At 38.1% G+C, this 22,382-nt stretch overlaps 1 pseudogene; it reads left to right on the forward strand.

Moving 5' to 3' along the window:
* Positions 1–22,382, forward strand: part of LOC103352044 (RNA-binding protein PNO1-like) — a 76,568-nt pseudogene that overhangs the window by 13,206 nt on the left and 40,980 nt on the right.

Consider the following 22,382-nt stretch of genomic DNA (forward strand, 5'->3'; position numbering starts at 1 on the left):
TGGAGCTCTGTTCCCTCCTGCCAGTACCCTATTTCAGAATGCAGTAATAGAAGCATGGAGCAGTGATTCATCTACTGTCACACACACTGTGGGCAAACTGGGATATGAAGGCAAATCATGTGATTCTCAATTTGGAACCATTTCTTGCTTTTATGCTATTTTTGTACACTAAGCTGCATTTATCTCTAAAAACCAATATTCCATGTTACATTCAAAGAAAACCAGAAGTGCCAGAGCAAAGAGTCAAATATGTATTTTAGTGATAAAATTGTATAAACCCAAGGTAGAGAAATGGAGCTGTTGAAAGGCAACAGATGAGAGCCTAAGTAGTTGAGAGAATCAGGTTGTTTTGAGTCTAGAAACCAACACTTTGTCAATAATCATGTTGCCTACAGACAGAATTTCAAACATGGATGCTGATATTTCATTAGCAATGACTATATCTGATCAAAACACTTAGGGAGGGTGTGCAATATGCTGGGGGATATGGTCTATCCAAAAGATAACAGTGCTTTGCCACATTTGTCAGATGAGGAACCTGAGTCTCCCACTAAAAAACGGATAAGAGGATGCAAATTTGACTGTAGATCTGTTTAACTCCTATGCCCAGTTGATACAAAGAAGATTATTGGCTGCCTTTTAGAATGTACACTAGAGAGTGGAGAGAACTATACATCATTCTTGGAGACTGAACTTATCAAAAGCACACCTCACGTTTCAATTAAAATGCATTTAAATGTTTTTGTTTATTTTTTCATTTATTTGAGAGACAGAGAGACAGAGATTGAGATAGTTAGAGATACAGGCTGGCAGACAGAGCTACCATCCACTTGTTAACTTCCCAGATGCTCACAATAGCTAGGGCTGGGTCAGGTTAAACAAAGGAACCAGGAATTAAGGGTTTCCCACCTAGGTGGCAGAAACTTAATTATCTGAGTCATCATGGTGACCTCCCAGATTCTGCATTAGCAGGAAACTAGGCAGGAGCTAGAGCTGAGTATTGACTCCAGAAATCCTGATGAATACAACCAGTCTGATCTGGAACTTGCCCAACTTAATGTGTGTCTTAATTGCTATTCTAAATACCTGTCCCTGCATTACATAAGTTTTAATAGAGGTGGTACCTTTCATAGTCAGGTAGATAACTGTTGTATTCAGCATATACTAAGTGATCAATTAATAATTTTAAAATTCAATTATAATAATGCTATAATTACATAATTTTACTGTAAAAATTACTCATTAATATTTTACAAATTCGTTATAATATTAAGTAATTTTCTTTTTTTTATTTATTTTTTTATTTTTTTTTTGACAGGCAGAGTGGACAGTGAGAGAGACAGAGAGAAAGGTCTTCCTTTTGCCATTGGTTCACCCTCCAATGGCCGCCCCGGAGGCGCGCTGCGGCCGGCGCACCGCACTGATCCGATGGCAGGAGCCAGGAGCCAGGTGCTTTTCCTGGTCTCCCATGGGGTGCAGGGCCCAAGCACTTGGGCCATCCTCCACTGCACTCCCTGGCCACAGCAGAGAGGGGCAACCGGGATAGAATCCGGTGCCCCGACCGGGACTAGAACCCGGTGTGCCGGTGCCGCTAGACGGAGGATTAGCCTAGTGAGCCGCGGCGCCGGCCATATTAAGTAATTTTCATATACCTCAGAAAATTACCTCTGGAACCTAAAATCATGCTATTAATATTATTTATTTGTATATGTTTCTCTCTTACTAAACTTGAAGACTCTTTTTTTTTTTTATTTTTGACAGGTAGAGTTATAGGCAGTGAGAGAGAAACAGAGAAAGGTCTTCTTTCCGTTGATTCACCCCCAAAATGGCCACCACAGCCAGTGCTGCGCCTGCCCAAAGCCAGGAGCCAAGTGCTTCTTCTTGGTCTCTTATACAGGTGCAGGGGCCCAAGCACTTAGGCCATCCTCCACATCCTCCACATCTCCTGGGCTACAGCAGAGAGCTGGACTGGAAGAGGAGCAACCGGGACTAGAACCTGGAGCCCATACGGGATGCTGGCGCCACAGGCGGAGGATTACTTAGTGAGCCACGGTGCCTGCCCCAGAAGACTCTTTAGGGGCAAAAAGAATGTCATTTCCTCTCAAGTGTGGTTCTGTGAGAAGCTTTCATCCACTGAAGGGTTAAGAAAAAAAGAGTTCATGACTCTTTGAGGCAGAGTAAATATTATTTCTAGAAAATTAGGGCTCTGAGTGATTAGCTTTCTGCTAAACTACCATTGGTGAAATAGGCATTAGAATTAGAGTTTTCCTTAGTAAATTCAATTTTTCATTATTTGTATTTCATATTTCAGTATACCTTAAGTTTCCTATCTAGGAGAAATTAGAGTACTTCTCTTTTTCTTATCTGGTGATTCTAACTTGTAATCACTTGGGTAATATTTTTTAAAATACGCCTGGACACTATGCAGCATTTAATTCTTTCTCTTTCTCCTTTCCAAGTCTCTCAGGTCAAAGATTTCACAAAGTCCCTATAATTGTCAGATAAATAAAATCACATTGCTCATAATTACCAGGAACAATTCTGTGTAATTAGATGTTAACTCTAGTGTCCCCTCTCCTTATGACTCTAAATAAATACCTATTCCTGTCTCAGTCTGGGAAAAAGCTTGGTTGAAAATGTAACTGCTTTTTGCTCTCCATGTAATTAACTACCATTAAAAGCTACTAATTAGATCGTAAGTTTTAAATAAGTTGCCCTAATTACCTTTGGTACACGGTGTATTGAGTCAGAAGGGCAAGTCCTTCAGAGCCAAGAAAACTTGGCTCTGTCACTAAGAGAATTAACAGGGCTATTGGGCTTCTGTTTTTCCTCCCATTCATAAATGGGTAAATGAGAAGATGGGGGTGGGATGGATAGAGGTGGGGTAAGAAATGTGGGTGAGATATGCAAGGCTTGGCAAAGCCAATCTCATACCGTCATCCTGGAAATTCGCTTACCTGTGTGCAAGGTGGATTGATCCTTAACACTGCTTTTGGACAGAGCCTACCACGTAATAACTGTTCTTGAGTCCTGAATGAATGAATGGCTGAATAAACAGGTAAGTGTAAAAATGAATTAGAATCAACACAGGATGTCATATAAGATTATAAATTTTGAAATATAAACAATTTATAGAATTGAGTTCAATACTGATAATTACTCTTAGAAAAAGTCTCCAATGGTAATTTTAATAGAGTAATAATTTTTACTAAGACCCAGTTGTCATCATTTAATGATTCTGATTGGTATTTCCACATAATAATCACTCAATAAATGGTGATGAATATAGTGACGATGATGATGATAATGATGATGATGATGATACAGCAAAATGTACAATTTAGATTTCAGTGGTTAGTGCTGTGGTAATAGGCTAAGCCTCCACCCACGATGCCAGCATCCCATATAGGCACCATTTTGCATCCCAGCTACTCCTCTTCCTAACTAGCTCTCTGCTTGCGGCCTGTGAAAGCAGTGGAAGATGGGCCAAGTGCTTGGGCCCTGGCACCCAAGTGGGAGAACCAGAAGAAGCTCCTGGTTCCTGGCTTCAGATTTCCCCAGCCAGTGGATGCACGACCTTTCTCTCTGTTGCTCCCTTTCTGTATAACTCTGCCTGCCAAATAAATAAATAAAATAAAAAAGAAAGTCCACCACAAAGAAGCATCTCCTAAAAAAAAAAAAAGGCAAAGTTGCAAAGTTTCAAATGAACAAATGAGCTCTATTGCTGATATTATGATGAGAACCATTTTATTTTTATCTGTTACATTATTAAGTCACTCCTAACAAACTCACCCTAGAATATTTTCTATATCCTTAATTGGGTCTGGAGCAATTAAAGAAGAAAATTCAGTTGTTGTTGTGGCATAGTGGGTAAAGCCACTGTCTGTAATCTAGCATCCCAACTGGAGACCAGTTCAACATCCTGATGTTCTGGTTCCAATTCAGATCCCTATTAATGTGCCTGGAAAGAGCAGCAGAGGACGGCCCAAGTTGTTTGGGACCATGTCACCCATGTGGGAGACCAAGATGGAGTTCCATGCTCCTGATTTCAGCCTGGTGCAGCCACATCTGTGTCAGGCATTTTGGAGTGAACCAGTGGATGGAATCTCTGTCTCTCATTCTCTCTCTCTCAATCTCTCTGCAACTGCATTTCAAGTAAAATAAAGAAATCAGGCCGGCGCCACGGCTCAATAGGCTAATCCTCCGCCTGCAGCGCCAGCACCTTGGGTTCTAGTCCCGGTTGCTCCTCTTCCAGTCCAGCTCTCTGCTGTGGCCCAGGAGGTCAGTGGAGGATGGCCCAAGTGCTTGGGCGCTGTACCTGCATTGGAGACCAGGAGAAGCACCTGGCTCCTGGCTTTGGATCAGCGCGGTGCACTGGCCGCAGCGGCCATTGAGGGGTGAACCAACAGAAAGGAAGACCTTTCTCTCTGTCTCTCTCTATCTCTCACTGTCCACTCTGCCTGTCAAAAAAAAATAATAAAAGAAAGAAAGAAAGAAAGAAAGAAAGAAAGAAAGAAAGAAAGAAAGAAAGAAAGAAAGAAAGAAAGAAAGAAAGAAAGGAAGGAAGGAAAGAAGGGAGGAAGAAAAAGGGGAGGAGGAGGGGAAGGAGGAGGAGGAGAAAACACAGGCTACTCTCTAAGGAGCAGACATTCTGATGAGGCTACTAGTGTGTAAAAATAACACCACTGTGCAATAGCAAAAACCTTTACAAAGTACTGCAAGAAGTCACCTCATAGAACACATAATATCATTGATCCATTTGTTCAATCATTTCTGTCTTAAACACATAATTTAATATGTAACAGTTGTGACAAGTAGTGTAACAGCAATAATAAGAAAGTGAAGATAACAGCTAAGGTTAACTTAGCATGTATTTATGTGACACAATCTGTTCATAACGTTTTATGGAGATTAAGTATTCACCACAGCAAACCTTCAAGTAGAGACAAAACTGGGGACCCACAGTGATTTCTTTACTAGTTCACATTAATGCAGTATATTAAAATTTGAAAATGGCAAAGTCAGCACACAAATATGATATTCTTGTTACAAAACTAAAATTCTTAAGTATTGGATAATATGACCATGTTTAGAAAGGAAATAATTGAGGTTTCTTCTACTGTGACCTGAAAATCATGAGTAAACTTTTCTACATGTATCTCCTTTCACTTTCTTTCTCTTTGCATCTTCATTCCATCATAACAAAGGAAGGAATAGATTATCTATCAGGATATTTATAACTACACATTTACCTAGTTGATATTTCTTATAGCACTAAGAATCTGATTGAGTGGGACTGGCACCGCATAGTAGGCTAAGCAACTGCCCACGGTACTGGCAATCCATATGAGCACAGGTTCCTGTCCCAGTTGCTCATCTTTCTATTCATCTCTGCTTATAGCCTGGGAAAGCAGTGGAAAGATGGACCAAGTGCTTGTGTCCCTGCATCCATGTGGGAGACCTGGAAGAAGCACCTGGCTCTAAGACTTATATCAGCCCAATTCCAACCATTGCAGCTAACTGGGGAGTGAACCAGTGGATGGAAGATCTCTCTCTCTCTCTCTCTCTCTCTCTCTCTCTCTCTCTCTCCTTTTCTCTATCTGTAACTCTGTCCCTCAAATAAATAATAATAATAAATATTAAAAAATAATCTGAGTGAGTAAGCTAGACTTTCAATATGTATCAGTCTCTCTGACATCAAGGTCAAGTTTTCTTAGAGTTTCAAAATCACCTGGCATAAAGTCAAATTCAAAATGATGTCTTCTGCCTCTGTCTCTGCCATTGTCTCTCTCCCCATTTCTATGCCTATGTTTCTCTGTCTGCCTGACTGCCAAACCGGTGAGGAGACTTCAAAACTCATGGAAAAACAGAGTAAAAGGATAAATTTAGTGCAAAAACTTTTGAAATTCACACTTAGTTTTATAATATGAATTTTCCATGAATTTTTGGAAATCCCTATATGAGATACATATGAGAATAATATACAGTTATAAATGTATCTATGCATTTATGTGTACATATAAGCATACATATGGTAAATATATATACATACACATACATATACATATACATATACAAATACATATACATATAAATATATATATGGATGTTCTAAAATGTTCCTGGAAAAATTAAATTAAAAAGATTAGTTTATTTTGGTGCAAAAATATTTTAAATTCCATGCCCAGTTTTCATATGATATGCATTTTCTATGAACTTTTTAAAGATCTCTTGTATTTTTTATAATTTTTTGCACCAAAATAAACTTATCTTTCAATGTCCTTTCAACAAACCTTTTGAAATATTCTTGTAGGTGTACAAACAAATATGAACATTTAAGTGCACACATACACATAATATATCTATATAATTAAGATGTTTGTACTTATTAAAATAGTATAGGAAAATTATATTTATACATGAATTATATCTTATAAAACTACTATCATTAATATCAAAGTGATTAACAGCACAAAACAGGCAAAGTTTTTTCCCTAAACTCTAAAAAGCATCATCTTCCTCTGAATAGTAATGCATTCTTTTCTTACCCTGAAGTTTATTTTTATCACGACATGTAATTGCTTTATAGTTACTCACTTTTGACAGAAAAGAATCTATTGAATTCAGTGTTTTTTCCAAGATGTGCATGCATTACCCTTTATCTTGTTCTCTTTCCACCTGTGTTTTGGTTATCCCATATCTCAGATTTATAGTATAAAGTTAGATTTATGCACAGAACCCCTTCAACAGTGCTCACAGTTAGACACATTTACACCTACTTTGGCTCTATGGAGATGAAAGGATACTTTTTCCTATACCCACTGGCTGGCACTCTGACATTCTAAACAGATGGAGAGCACTGAGCATTTTCATTATTCTAAATTGCCTATTAGCCAATGACTACTAGTGCATTACCCAAAGTGCTTCAAAGAGAACCTAGGAAGGCACAAAGTTTCCTACCTATTTATATATGTGTGATTACAGATGTCAAAATGGGCGATGGTTTGAGTCCCATCCAGCTCTCTGCTATGGCCTGAGAAAGCAGTGGAAGATGGCCCAAGTACTTGGGAACCTGCACCCACGGGGGGGGACCCGGAAGAAGCTCCTGGCTCCTGGCTTTGGTTCGGCCCAGCTCCAACTGTTGCAGCAGTTTGGGGAGTGAATCTGCAGATAGAAGATCTCTCTCTCTCTCTCTTTCTCTATCTCTCTCTTTCTTTTTCTTTGCTTCTGCTTCTCTGCATCTTTACCTTTGAAATAAATAAACAAATAAGTCTTAAAAAAACACAGCAGTATTCTGAGTTCACAATTGGAGTGTGCTATGAGAAATTTTGTTTGTAAATGCCCAAGTTTCTAATACAGATAATCTAAGAAACTCAATCTGATCAAGATGGGACGTGGGCAAGAAAGGTGTTATGGAAGATATTAATGCTAACGTAATCCGTAATGAAAAATGATAACTAGTCTGGCAGAAAAAGTTGTAGGGAAGAAATTTCAGACACAGGAAAAAGAATTTGCAAAATAGATTAGCCAATGTTTAGTTTTAAAATATTGGGTATAACCTTATAAGATAGGAAATAGAATCCAGCATCAGCCTCTAAGATATATACATTTATTTATTTCTTAGTGTTTTATTCAAAACTATGAATGGACATCAAATTAGCTTGGTCTTTCTTATGCAAGTCATCTAATAGTAGGAGAATTCTGACATGAGAAGGAGGTTTTTGGAATCGTCTACATTTTGTTTTACAGCAAACATATAACTGTTTAAAAATGTTAAATAAAAGGAGGTATAGATGACCTACAGTGGTTCAATATTAAAGCAATTAAAAGCTTATCTGTTGGGGAAAATACTACTTTTTGCTGTGAATATCAATTCCCATCCAAATAGAATGATTCTGTCCAGCATGAAACAGTAAGATGTTTTCTGTTTCCTGATTCTTCCTCACTTTGGGACTTAGAGAAAAACTATGGGGGTATTTGCAATGGTCTATCTGTCTCTATCCTTTTCTAGGTCTGAATGACAAGTCAAGCAGAGAAATTGAATTTTTCACTTCTCTAAACACTTTTGGCCCTTAGGAACGCTGGAAAAGGTCAAGAATTTTGCAGTATGTTCCTCCCTAGGCTACAGGATCAAAGCTTCTTTTTTAAAAGGTTGCTGCAGGCCCAATGAGACAGTCAGTCGTGACGGAGAATATAAACAACAGTTTGTGTCTTTCGTGGCAGTGCATGCTACTCTTGGGGGGTTGACTGTGAAGACAATTTCTCCAGAGAAATGTGTTGCTCTCATTAGGGAAACAATAGGAACAGAAAACAGACACATGGGCAGTATGTGGGTAAAGATTTGTGTTTTGCATTCCATATCCCCATTTTTTCTTTTACTTTGCTCTCTTATTTCCCTTTTTTCTGTCTTTTTTTTCTATTGGTCCTCTCCACCAGTTGCCTTCATAGTTTTTCTTAAATTTTAGATCAATCTCACTTATAAATTTTCTCATTGTATTGTGCTTACTGTTGTTATAGACATTCTTCAAACTGGCTCACTCACGTGGGGTATTCCTGTCCGTGTGCAGTTGCCTCCCCTCTATTGTAAGCTGCAGATACTGACTCGCTTTTAATAAGCACAATAGAGTAGCAATTATCAGATGTCATTCCAAGATGAAATTACATAAAGCAGACATATTTCATCTTGCTAGTCTTTTTGTTATCAGTTTGGAGCCATCTCTCTGCCTATGAAGAGGCTCAAAAGGCAAGAGATTCATTTTCTTTTTTAACCAACAGCCATGAGAGTGTCCTTAGATGAGGGTCCTTCCCCAGTAGAATCTCATATTGACAGAAACCTTGTTTGGTATTTTTTTACGGCACTGGAAGAGACCTTGTGCCAGAAAATCTTAAGTAAACCGCCTTTGATTCCTGACTTACTAGACACTGTGAGATAATGGTTATTGTGTTAGGTCACTATGTTTTGAGACATTATGCTTTACAACAATAGATAATTAATGCAATTCATATCCTTCAACATCCCCCATATTTATTGAATCTTTTTGGAACCTCTTTTGTTCCCTGTTTAGTCTCTATCTAAGTTCCAAGCTGCCCAGATTTCAAGTTTGTCCATGACACAGAAAATTAAAAGAATCAGAATGGTTTATTATTAGTAACTTTCAAACTAAATTAGATGTCTGCAAACATACCCTGCATATTGGACAGGTCAGCTTTTCTGGCCTTCCTTTAATTATACTATTTGTTAAATATACATCCATTTGTCACTTTGGAAAACTATTTAATGGGTACCTACTACCTTTAATATATTGTTTCAGGTGCCATATATAACAGGGCAAGGATATACATTTCCTGTCATCAAAAATATTTTGAATAAAATTTTAAAAGTAGTAAATGAGGCATTTTATGTTTTAGGAGGGAGAGAATACCTTCTACCTGGAAGATCAGGTAAGGCTCTCTAAGGGAACATATTGTGCTGAACTTTGAAGACTGTGCTTGATTTGTATATGCCCATTCCAAATTTTGTTCACTTCTCTCCATTTGAGAGTCCATCTGTCTTACACTGTGTCTATAATCAACTCCTACATAATATGCAAAGACTTAAACATGATAGAAAAGATTCCCTTTGGATGTCTGCATCACACGTTGGAGTGCTTGTTCTGAGCCCCAGCTCCTCTGTTTTCAATCAATCGAGTTCCATGTTAATGTATCTCTCTCTCTCTCTCTCTCATTCTTTCTGCCTTTTTTTTTTTTTTGACAGGCGGAGTGGACAGTGAGAGAGAGAGAGAGAGAGACAGAGAGACAGAGACAGAGAGAAAGGTCTTCCTTTTTCTGTTGGTTCACCCTCCAATGGCCGCTGCGGCCGGCGTGCTGCAGCCAGCGCACCGCGCTGATCCAAAGCCAGGAGCCAGGTGCTTTTCCTGGTCTCTCATGTGGGTGCAGAGCCCAAGGACTTGGGCCATCCTCCACTGCACTCCCTGGCCACAGCAGAGAGCTGGACTGGAAGAGGAGCAACCAGGACAGAATCCAGCGCTCTGACCAGGACTAGAATCCGGTGTGCTGGCGCGGCACCGCAGGCGGAGGATTAGCCTATTGAGCCACAGCGCCAGCCACTTTCTGCCTTTCAAATAAAAGAATGCAAGGGCTAGCCTGATTTCTACTTTTATTCTACTTCATCCTCAATATTCTTACTAGCTAGCTATGTTTATCTTTTTAATGCTTCTACATCCTTCAATAGCTATGTATATTCAAGCATTTTATGAATATTTGACTTTTCCCTTAACAGCAAAAACAGTATAAATCATGGTGTAGGGACAATTCACCATGTTCCTGTCTTAGGACTAGTGTATCTAGATAGTAGAGGCCATGATGGTTGGCAATATTTAGAATAATAAAAAATTATTTGTTGTGAGAGAAACAAACCATTGGTGAGACAAAGTGATTTCTTTCTATAGAATGCACAATTGTTTGTTTGCAAAGTGGAATATCAGAGTGATTGTAATTTCCCATTTTTCCTTCCTTTGTGACTTGGAGTAAAACTAAGGCAATATTTGAAATGCCTATTGAACCATCGTACTCAGTCCTGTATCTTCATTTCAGTTTAAAATGCATGTTTCTTTGAAAAATTAGAGGGCCAGCATTGTGGCATACAGGGTAAAACCACTGCCTGAGACGCCATCATTCCATAGGGGCACCGGTTTTTATTCTAATAGATCTACTCTGACCCACCTCCCTGTTAATATGCCTGGGAAAGCAGCCAAAGATGGCTTGAATGTTTGGCCCCTCATTCACATAGAAGACCCAGAAGAAGTTCCAGGATCCTGGCTTTGGCCTGGCCTAGCCCCAGTCATTGCAGCCATTTGACGAATGAACAGTAGACGGAAGATCTCTCTCTCTCTCTCTCTCTCTCTGTATCTTCCTCTCTTGCTATAACTTTATCTTTCATATCAATAAATAATCTCAAAAAAATTTAAAGAGCTATGTATAGCACTCTGGAGTTATTCTCTCTTTTTTTTTCAAAAATAAATATATTTCTTCAGATTAGAAAAAGGTATATCATAGCAGATTTTTTATTTTGTTCTTCCAAATTGTACTATGTGAGATACACAAGAGATAAGTAGTTAAATTTGAGCTATGCCATTGCCATCTATATTTTTTTTATGGGACCTTCCTCAAATTCCCTAAAAGATGTTCAAATTTTTAATATTAAATTTGGAACCCAAAGAATTCAAAACAATAGTAATGATGACACAATAATTTGCATCCCAGAATATTTATCATAAAAAAAATCCTTAAATTAAAGGAATGTTTTGGAAAGAACATACAAGATAAACAGCACAAATATGGTGCTGTATATTGCAGTAGATCAACCCAATGGATTTTTAGCCAGCCATTAAAATGATGACTAGTAAAACATAAATGTAAGTGCGGAAATGTTTAGAATGTGACATTAATAAAAAGAGAATACTAAGTTACATGTAAATCATAATTATAACTATAATTTATATTTACTTATGAAAGAAAATAAAAAATAACAGAAAATAAAACAGCTGCTATGTTAGAATACACATCCTTTAAATTTTAATATGGGTTTTCTTGACACTGAATTTAGGGTCTGATCATTTATTTGGTGGAATGAAAGGGCATCTTATCCATGGTAGAATGTTTAGTCATATCCTTGGCATCTACCTAGTAGATGCCAGCAGCATTTTCCTGGTTGAAACAAACAAAAATGGTTTTAGACCTTGTGAAATGTCCTGGGAGGAAAGAGGACACACACAGTTACTTCCAGGTGTAAACCACTGTTTTAATGAAGGGTTTATCATTATTTTCTTTTGTTTTTAGAAGATAGAACATGCATAAATAAAAATGATTTAAAAAATCTTTGCCCTTGACCTGGCATTCACTTCAGCAACTTACCTAGAGAATAGTTGATATCAGCAATGTTCTGGTTTTAACAGACAAGGGAGCAAAGCATTAATGCATATTGACCTGCTTGGGGATGTCAGCAAACCCCTCCAATCCTCTGAGTACTTGAAATTGGGGAAGAGAAATCAGTGCACGTTATATAAGAATATCTTCTACTGACAGTGCAGAGTATTTTTATCCTAGTGGAATTTGCCTCTGGGCTCTGAAGCCCTCTGTCAGGGAGTAAAGAAAACTAATTGCAGTGAAATATCTTTTCAGGCAACCTGCCCATCACCAAACTCTATATGTAGGGGAAATACACATTTCCTTTAAAGATGTTTCAATGGAAGTCAAACCCCAGAGGAGTCTTTTCAGTGCCAGGGAAACTTCTACACAGTATAGGACTTTAGTTCAATTGAGGAAATGCAAAAATTTCAATAAACCATTAAAAATTTCTCTAAGATTTCAAGAACCCATATTACCCAATCACCTGTCTTGACCTCTTATTTTATATTCAGGGAAACTTGAATCTAGAGGAGCTAAGTCACATACCAGTTCAACACACCTAATTGGGTGCACAGCACACTATTAAGCCACGTATATCTAAACTTTCTTAACCTTCAAGCAAACTTTGTCTTTAGTATTTTCTATTTCTATAATTGTTTATCATTGGAAAATCATCTATTTCTAGGTAAGTAATGTCTTCCACTGTTTGGCATATGGGTTGATCTTAAAATAGGATATCAAATTCAAGCACTTACTGAATAAACATTTGTTGAGTACTGTGTGCCAAATGCTGTGTCACAGAGTGCGTTTGCAAGATTAGAATACCAATGTTTTATACTTTTTCTGCTGTTTTTTTTTTAGATCTGCACATTATGCCACTCACACAAAGAACATTCAATCAATGCAGACTGGTGATCTGTACAGTTTGGCACACATTCCCATGGACTTACTGTGAAGGGTAAAGCTAAAAACTTGTCATGGGACTCCAATCCCATTAGGCTGGGTGATACTAATGTTATCTTTTATGTTAAAGTCATGATATTAAGTGTTCACTTACTTAGAGGAGTCACTGTACATTTACTCCCCCTGTAGGACCTCTGTCCTTAATGACTTGTACTATGAGAATTCACTGTAAACCTTGTTTTCAAACAGTACTTTATACTTTGTGTGCGTGTGTGGGTGCAAATTATTGAAATTTTTACTTAGTATAGAGTTGGTCTTCTGTACATAGTTAATTAAAAACAAATCTTAAAGAGGAGGTGGGACGGGAGTGGGGAGTGGATATGGGGGTAAGAACCACTATATTCCTGAAGTTGTACCTATAAAAATTGTATTCATTAAATAAAAGTTTTCTTAAAAAATAGAATAGCATTAACTTGAATCTCTATTCTTGAGACCCTACTTCCATATGCCTGGGAACAACTCCTGCAATCTTTCCTTTCTATGACCTTCTCAGGCTCCTTCACTATCCATATATATTGATATGTGTTAATGCATACACAGTAACCCTTCCATGGAAAAATATGCCATTTTTAAAAAAAAATTGCTTTGTTTATTTGAAAGGCAGAGTTAGAGAGAGAGAGAGAGAGATTGATTTTCCATTCTCTGGTTCACTCCCCAAATGGTCTCAACAGCCAGGGCTGGGCCTGACCAAAGGCAGGAGCCAAGAGCTTTTTCTAGGTCTCCTACACTGGTGTAGGGGCCAAAGGACTTGGACTATCTTCCATTTCTTTCCCAGGTGCATTAGCGGAGAGCTAGAGTGGAAGTGGAGCAGCCGGGATTCAAACCAGCACCCAAATGGGATGATGGTATCTGGTATCCTGGGCAGCAGCTTTATGTGCTATGCCTCAATGTTGGCCCCAGAACTTACCATTTTAATTTTGAGTAAAGGAAATTCTAGTATCCTGTGTAACAACTGTAGCAAATATAAACAATTCCAACTTTGCACAAGAAAGGAAGTGTGAATTTAAAAAGTGGCTTAATGCCAGAAATTCTTGAATGTGCTTGGGGTTTCCATGGGAAGAATGTTTACTCACATAATCCTCATGGAATTTTTTTCAGCAATTCATATTTTTTCTGTGAACAAATGGCCGTTTTACTTTTGGCAGTTGCTCATAGAAATCAGGCTTTTGGACTTGTCTTAACTATTTTGTGCATTGTTTGTTTGTTTTCCATAATGCCTTTGGGATAGCAAGACCTAAAGTTTCTGATTTGCTGGGATAGCCAAGTAGGGATCAAAATGCTTTCTCACTGTGAATCACAGAGGGAGAAAAAGAAAAAAACAAGAGAAGACAAGAAAAGAAAGAATTGGCAGCAAGGACTCTCAGCATTTTCCTCCCCAGTGGGTTAGTGGAAAGCAAACCACATGTGGCTGAAAATCAAGGTATTTTAATTTGAATTCTGGTTCTATGATTGTGTTAGAAGACTCATGGACATCTTAGTGCTACCAATTTTGTTGCCTGTTTTACAGAGATGTAAATACGTTCCTTAAAAGCAATATGCAAGAGCAGGAAAGTGACATTAAGTTAATATGCTATACTATTTCTTGGATTGGCCATAAAATTTTATATATAATTAAAGCCATAAGATTTTAAATGCAAATTTAAATATGTATGTTATTAATGCAATAAGCATTCAGTTTGTCCTTTAAGATGCATAGATGCAACCAGATCAAGTAATCAGTGCATATGCATGATAAGAATTTTATGATGTGTGCATTTAAACAATTGAATTCCAGTTGAATGATCTTTATTCCAATCAGAGGACACAAACTAATTTTTAAGTTATGGGAAATGACTGGATTAGAGGAAAGAAACAGAAATAAAACTTAGAGTCAGTAATGCATAAGTCAGGAAAACCTGAGATGAGATTGATGTATAAGTTGCTTACTGTGGGAGATATCACAGGGATAATCTGTAAAGGAATAGAGGAAACAGGAGAGGAAATATTATTCATTAAAAAAGGTGTCTTTTCATCTGAATCTATCCTGGGATCTTGGGAGTGTGAATATCATCACAAAGCTAGGTCCACATTTTGGTGGGAGTGTCTGATATTTTTTCCCAAGAGTCCTATTATGCATCAAGGTGACTACAGTTAATGATGAGATATTATATTCTTAAAAATGCCTGCCATTTTATCTCAACATATCAATCAGTGATTTTACTCAAGCCACTCTTGGGGGAGATGTCTTTCTCTGTTTCTTCAGGCTGTGTGACTTTGAGTAGCTATTATAAGAAAACCAATGACAACAGGAGTCACTGTGCACTTACTCCTCATGTAGGATCTCTGTCCTTAATGTGCTGTGCATTGAGATTTAATGCTATAATGAGTACTCAAATAATATATTTCACTTTGTGTTTCTATGGGGGTGCAAACTGTTGAAATCTTTACTTAATGCATACTAAACTGATCCTCTGTAAAAAAAAAAAAAAAGAAAAAAAAGAAAAGAAAAGAAAAGAAACTATCAACTCCCAACTTGACTCTCACTGGGATTAAACATGACAATAGGTCTGATCTGATTTCATCATCATTAAAAAAATCATCTATTATTTTTCACTTTATGTTTCTGTGTGGGAGCAAACTGTTGAAATCCTTACTTAATGTATACTAAGCTGATCTTCTGTATATTAAGATAATCAAAAATGAATCTTGATGTGAATGGAAGGGGAGAGGGAGTGGGAAAGGGGAGGGTTGTGGGTGGGACGGTATGGGGGGGAAGCCATAGTAATCCATTATTCGTACTTTGGAAACGTATATTCATTAAATAAAAGTTAAAAAAAAAAAAAAAAAAAAGAAAACCAATGAGTCATTAATGGCCCACACTAATGGCATCTGTAGAAAGCATGCACTAGCCAGGTCACAGCTTTGTGAGTTTGACACCGATAACAACTCTTAGTTACAATAAGGCATACCTATACCTGTTTCTTCCACATCTAAACCCTTCCCCTTACTAATATTGAGACTTCCCGCACATTCTTACAGACTCAAGACAACCTTCTTCCTTTCAACCACAATGTGAGCTGAATGTACAAAGGTTCTCTTCCCTTATTCTTACTCAACATTATAACCCACAAAAGTCAGTTCTCGACCTCCCAACCCTGTAATTGCTGTCCTTCCTCTCAAGACCAGTGCCTGTTTATTCATCCATGTTTCCCAAGGGACTAGAAGAGTGATTGGAATATAGTTGCCAATAAATGATACGTTGTCTTCAGATAGAACAGAAGCATGGATATTCTAATAACTAAAAATATTCTCTCCAACTCACCTTCACTGTAAGAGGTGAAGACAGTGACTATGCCAGATGTAGTTCTCATCCTCTCCAATACCTAGGATATTGTCTATTGCGTAATGGGCTCTTAGTAACTTCTTATTGATTGATTAATATTGATATTGTTACCTTGAATTAGTCCACAATTTTCAGCTAGGAAAGTAAATTGATTAATGGATTTTGCTCTAACTCCAGATTTGAAGTTATGAAGCTTTAGGACTGAAAATCATCAAAATAGTCCTCATCATTCATAAATGAATTGTCTTTACATCACATTGTGGGTGTAATTGTACCGTGTCCATGTGAAATTCTCTCATTTTGGAGAACTTACTACAACTGAGGAGAGGATTCTCTGTTATTGAAAACGCAAGAATTTCAGCACATTGTTTCTCATTGAATTGAGATCTGCTAGGCAGGGAACTTAGGGTGCTATCAGTAATTCAGTGGAGGGCAAGCTGACTTTATTCTTGCTTTACTAATCTGTGTTTCCCCTCCCTGAATTCTAACTGAAGGACCTTTGAAAACCTCTCACCTTGGGAGGAGTTGGCACAGTGGGGGTGTCCGGAGGGAATCTCGATGCCTTGCTTGAAATGTCCCTCATAGCAATCATTGTCCAGTGTTTTTGGCTTTAGCTCAACCTGCCTATGTGATAGTCCATTCTCCCTGACTCAGCCTTCTGTGCCCAGACAAATGATTCACTCCCACTGCATTTTTTCTGCTCTTGCTAAATAGGCCCTCGAACCATCACTGTATCTTTCAATTCCAGCTAACAGCTTGGACAGCAGTTTTTAAAAAATGTTACTAAGCAAGCATGCTCAGCCAAAGAAATCATGCAGACTCCTTTCCAAATGCTTCCTCATTCCCTCTGGGCTCACAGAGATTGCTGTCTTCTCTGAACTCAGTACAAAGTCCACTTCACACATTGTATTCAATGACACATTGTTTACCAACCTGAGCAATTTTGTGAATCTTAGCTAAAATTTATCACATATTAGCTATATGCAAACAGTTTGCAAAATCCTTTGGACACATCATCTTATTTAATTTCTACTAAAAACCTTTGAGCTTACTACTGTTTGAATTCAGATTTTACAGAGGAGAAAATGGAGGCACAGAAAAAGTAGGCACAAATAATTAAGTCGCTTGCCAGAAAGGGCAAGGTGAAAAAATTTTTTTGACACCACACATCTGACTACTGTGTGAAACTTCTGTCCTAACCCTATATTTTTATGCTAAGATGTCTTGAATAGCATAGGTTGATTTCTTCCTTTAAGTTTTTCAAGAGCAGTGACATAACACCTGAACTCTCTGGAGTTCATTTTCTTCATATTAACAAGGAAGAATATTGAGTTCAGTGCTTCCCAATCTAATAAATTCCACATAACAACTATATCATTTCCCAAAGGACAAGTTAGGTAAGAAGATAAGGAGATTGGATGGAAAAAACAATTGCTTACCATGGAAGACATAAGAGAATGATATGGGCCATGGATGGGACTATACCCGATTAATATTTCTGCAATAGGAAAGACAAGGATTAAATCAGCAAACTAATTCTCATCCATCTGCAGCTAGAAATACTCTCAGAGATGACATGTATTTCAGTTATCAAACTCCCCAAAACTCTGGACTTAGAAACTGAGTAGAATTAAAAATATTCCATTTTCCGCCGGCGCCGCGGCTCACTAGCCCAATCCTCTGCCTTGCGGTGCCGGCACACTGGGTTCTAGTCCCGGTCGGGGCGCCGGATTCTGTCCCGGTTACCCCTCTTCCAGGCCAGCTCTCTGCTGTGGCCAGGGAGTGCAGTGGAGGATGGCCCAAGTCCTTGGGCCCTGCACCCCATGGAAGACCAGGAGAAGCACCTGGCTCCTGCTATCGGATCAACGCGGTGCGCCAGCCGCGGCGGCCATTGGAGGGTAAACCAACAGCAAAGGAAGACCTTTCTCTCTGTCTCTCTCTCTCACTATCCACTCTGCCTGTCAAAAAAAAAAATAAATAAAAACATAAAAAATAAAAAAAATTCCATTTTCCTTGGGAAAAGAGGGAAAATGAAGGTAAGCAAACTGTACCAGGCTGGTATTTGTGAGTGTGTGTTTGTGTATGTGTGTGTGTGTGTGTGTGTGTATGTGTGTTTAAAAAGGCAGCTCCAGAAACTGCCCATGTGAGTGAATGGTTGCCTATGTTGCCATCCATCTTACAGTCTCTATTTTTTGCCTCCTGAAACACAGGTATGATATTAGAACTCTAACAGATTTCTTGGTCTTGGGAACAGGGCTTTCTTTGCCACAAACCAGTTATGGCATAATGGTGGGCTAAAGAATGTTGAATTACAGAGGACTTTGTGCATTTTCCATGCCAGTTCTGGCTGCCTAGCTTCAACATCTCTATGTGAAATGATAAAATTTAAAATTAATAATCCAATAAACATCAGAATTTGGATTTTCTTTTCTTTGAGGATGCTAAATTGACTATTAAAATGCATTAAAGAGGAATTTGAAACTAAGAGCTAATATAGCCATTTGGCCTTCCAATTAAGATGTCAGAAAGGATTCCCCTGTTCCATATTGGTACCCGTGAATTTGATACCTGGCTCCAGTTACTGCTTCCAGCTTCTATTGATGATGGCCCTGGGAGGGCACAGTGATGGCTCAAGTACATGTGTTCCTGCCACACTTCCAGCGGGAGAACTGGACTGAGTTCCCAGTTCCTAGATTCACCTCATTCTTTCCAGTCTTTTTAAGTGTTTCAGGAATGAACCAGAGATGGGCTCTTGTTCTCTCTTTCACTTGATCTTGTTTTCTCTCTTCTTTCTTTTGACCTCTCTCTCTTTTGACCTCTCTCTCTCTCTGTCTCAAATAGTTTTTATTATTTTTTAAAAAGTATTTAGAGCTGAGTTTTCTGGCAGCCAAATTAAGGAAGGAATGACAGAAGTATTAATGAATTTTCTGCAGAAAAACAGAAATAATTGTATGTTCTCTGTGTGTATGTGTGTGTGTATAATTAAAAGATAAATGCCACGAAATTCTGAAATCTCTCTCTCTGTGTGTGTGTGTGTGTGTGTGTGTGTGTGTGAGAGAGAGAGAGAGAGAGAGACAGGAAGAGTTTTTTAAGTAAATTGACTGAAATAAATACATAGGCCAGGAAGTTCCACAATACGCTGTCTGCAAGTTGGAGAACAAGGAAAGCTGGTGCTACAATTCAGTCCATGTGTGAAGATCTGAGCCAGTGATTTAAGTTCTAGAATTCAAAGTTCCACAAACCAGAAGCTCTGATGTCTAAGGGCATGAGGAGGTAGATATTCCTGCTCAAGAAGAGACAGATTTGGAATTTGACCTTTGTTTGACTTGTTCTATTTGGGCACTAAGCGGATTGCATGATACTCTCCCACATTGATGAGGAGAGATCTTCTTCACTCAGTCTAAATATTCAAATATAAATCTCTTCAATAGCTGCACAGACACACCCAGAAATAATGACACAAAATTAACCTCATGAGGATTATCAGAGAATGAATCCTGGATTAGATGAATCTGATACAAGATTATATATCTTTTTAAAATGAGAAAATGATGGATGAGGGATTACATGAGTGCTACAATAGAAGTTTCTAAGCATCTACGCTCCATATCCAATACTGAAGATTTTTGTAATTAAGTTCAGTGTCCCCATGCTGAGTCACGTAGGAAAACTACTTGTTAAGACAGGAGCTTGCATGCCCCTACATCTCTCATAACCTTGCCCATATCTTATTTATTATTTATCTCATGGGCTAAATGTATCACAGTCATGAAGTGTGAATCTTTGAGATACTCCATGCTTCAATATTGACATTTAATTCCTCTATGATGGTAAAACCACAGATTACCTTTCCTGCTTGTCATATGCCACTCATTATCCCTTCAGCTAGACAATGTGTCCTTTGATAGAAAGTGGATGTAAGTAAGAAACACGGGGCATGCAGTAGGGTCCATAAATCAGGAATTATGACCACAGTCACATTACTAAATAATTAATTTTATTTTCTTAGGATACTCCTTTCTTCTCTCTCTGCATAAAGGCGTATGTGATCACACAATTCCTAAACTTTAGCCTTCTCAGGATCCTTCAAGTCTATCTAGCTTATATCTCATACTTAAAATTTCACAAACTGGACCTGGAGGGGAGAAGAGACAGATTCTAGGAAATATAGAAATAGCTAAAAAAAAAAAAAAAAAAAAAAAAAAAAAGGCTTAGGACTTCTGAAATCAAACTTGAAAGTGCCAAAGTAAGAGGATTTCCATATGACATGGATGTTTTGCTTCCTGTCACATTGCTTTATGATACTCTTGGGTTTTCTTTCTAGATTTCACATGCATTTGATCTTGCAGTTTTATGAAATTTAGACAAATGTCAAAGAACTGAACAGTTCTCCTTGATGATCACACTAGAAGACACAGAGTGGGTTCATTCCATCAACCTCCCCAGACATGGTCTCCCTTCAGAGGAAACAATGCTTGCCTTAAGGAAACAGGAACATGTGAAATTAAAATACTACCATGGCTCAGAGCAAGAGATCCAATTTAGATTATGTCTTCTTCCTACTTAATAATTAAGAAATCTTGGTTATACTCATGAACTTCGCTGAGCCTGAGTTCCCCAATATGTTATTCTAAAATGAAACAAACTATATATCATAGGCTTTTTATAAGTACAAATATCATAGCATTTGTAATATGCCCAGCAAAGGTTTTTCATATAATTTTTTGATGAAATTTCTTTATTTTTCAATAATATTCTCATCTTTGGGGACAGTGAAAGGACAAAAACTAGAATAATTTGGTGATTCACTCAAAGATAATGTGGTCATACAAGAATAATTAGGGCTCAAACATTCTGAATTGGTTCATTTCTGACACCTCAGATGAATACTGTGGGACACATCATTGATACACTAACTTCAAAGAGGGTATCACTGAATACAGATGTAAGAGTGTAAAATATCTTCATGAATGAAACAAGATAGAAGAAGAACCTGCAAGAGTGTAGTTTTTGCCTGGAAGAAAACAAAAAACTCTTAGTAGGAACAATCTCAGGCTAGCAAGGGGTAAGACATTTGAGTGGTCAGGGAATATACAAATAGTCATGGAAAGATGGTCATAAAGCATTAGTTGGACTTCCACCCATTAATTTGATAAGGAACGTAAGGAGATAAGATATATATAAGGAAAATGTTTTCCTGGTTCCTAATTTCTGACTCATAGTATGAAAACATAATATGGTTACTGATAAAAAAAATGATTTTTTTTAGTTTTTAAAGCCTCTACAGATATTTTTTTTTTTAACAGGCAGAGTGGACAGTGAGAGACAGAGAGAAAGGTCTTCCTTTGCCGTTGGTTCACGCTCCAATGGCAACTGCGGCTGGCGTGCTGCAGCCGGCGCACCGCGCTGATCCAAAGCCAGGAGCCAGGTGCTTCCCCTGGTCTCCCACGTGGGTGCAGGGCCCAAGCACTTGGGCCATCCTCCACTGCACTCCCGGGCCACAGCAGAGCTGGCCTAGAAGAGGGGACAGAATCCAGCACCCAGACCGGGACTAGAACCCGCTGTGCCAGTGCCGCAGGCGGAGGATTAGCCTAGTGAGCTGCAGCGCCCGCTAACTTCTACAGATATTTTTACAATGTTTATGAAACATTGTAAATGCTCAGTAAATAGGATGACAATATAAATAGTTGCAAAAATCCAAATGAAAGGGATTTATACTGAGAATTATGCAAGGATGACTTGCGTACACCATGATTATCACAGGTAAGTGGAGATGTACTTTTTTCCAAGGAATAAATACATCTCTCTTACCTGGATACTGATTGAAAATTATCCTGCCAGTCTTAATATTCCAATCTCAATTTGATTTTCTTAGATTTCTTAGAAGATCTGGTGATTACCCTCAATAAACTCTTACTTTTTTAAAGATTAGGGCACATTTTTAACATTCTCAGGTAACTGACACATGAGATAGATTAAGCTTGGCATTGATTAATCTTCATGACTTAAGTCAAGGTCATTTTCCACAGACCTTTTGCCCTCTATTACTAAGCCTACGGTAAAATATTTATCCAATTGACTGTTTCTCTACCAACCCCCTCTACATTAACCTTATGGATTAGTCTTTTATGTGTATTGTACCAAAAGTCTACTAGAAGTCCAAGTGAATTATATCTATCGTAACAGTCAC

Source organism: Oryctolagus cuniculus, chromosome 1, assembly GCF_964237555.1.
Source record: "Oryctolagus cuniculus chromosome 1, mOryCun1.1, whole genome shotgun sequence".
NCBI classification, from domain to species: Eukaryota; Metazoa; Chordata; class Mammalia; order Lagomorpha; family Leporidae; genus Oryctolagus; species Oryctolagus cuniculus.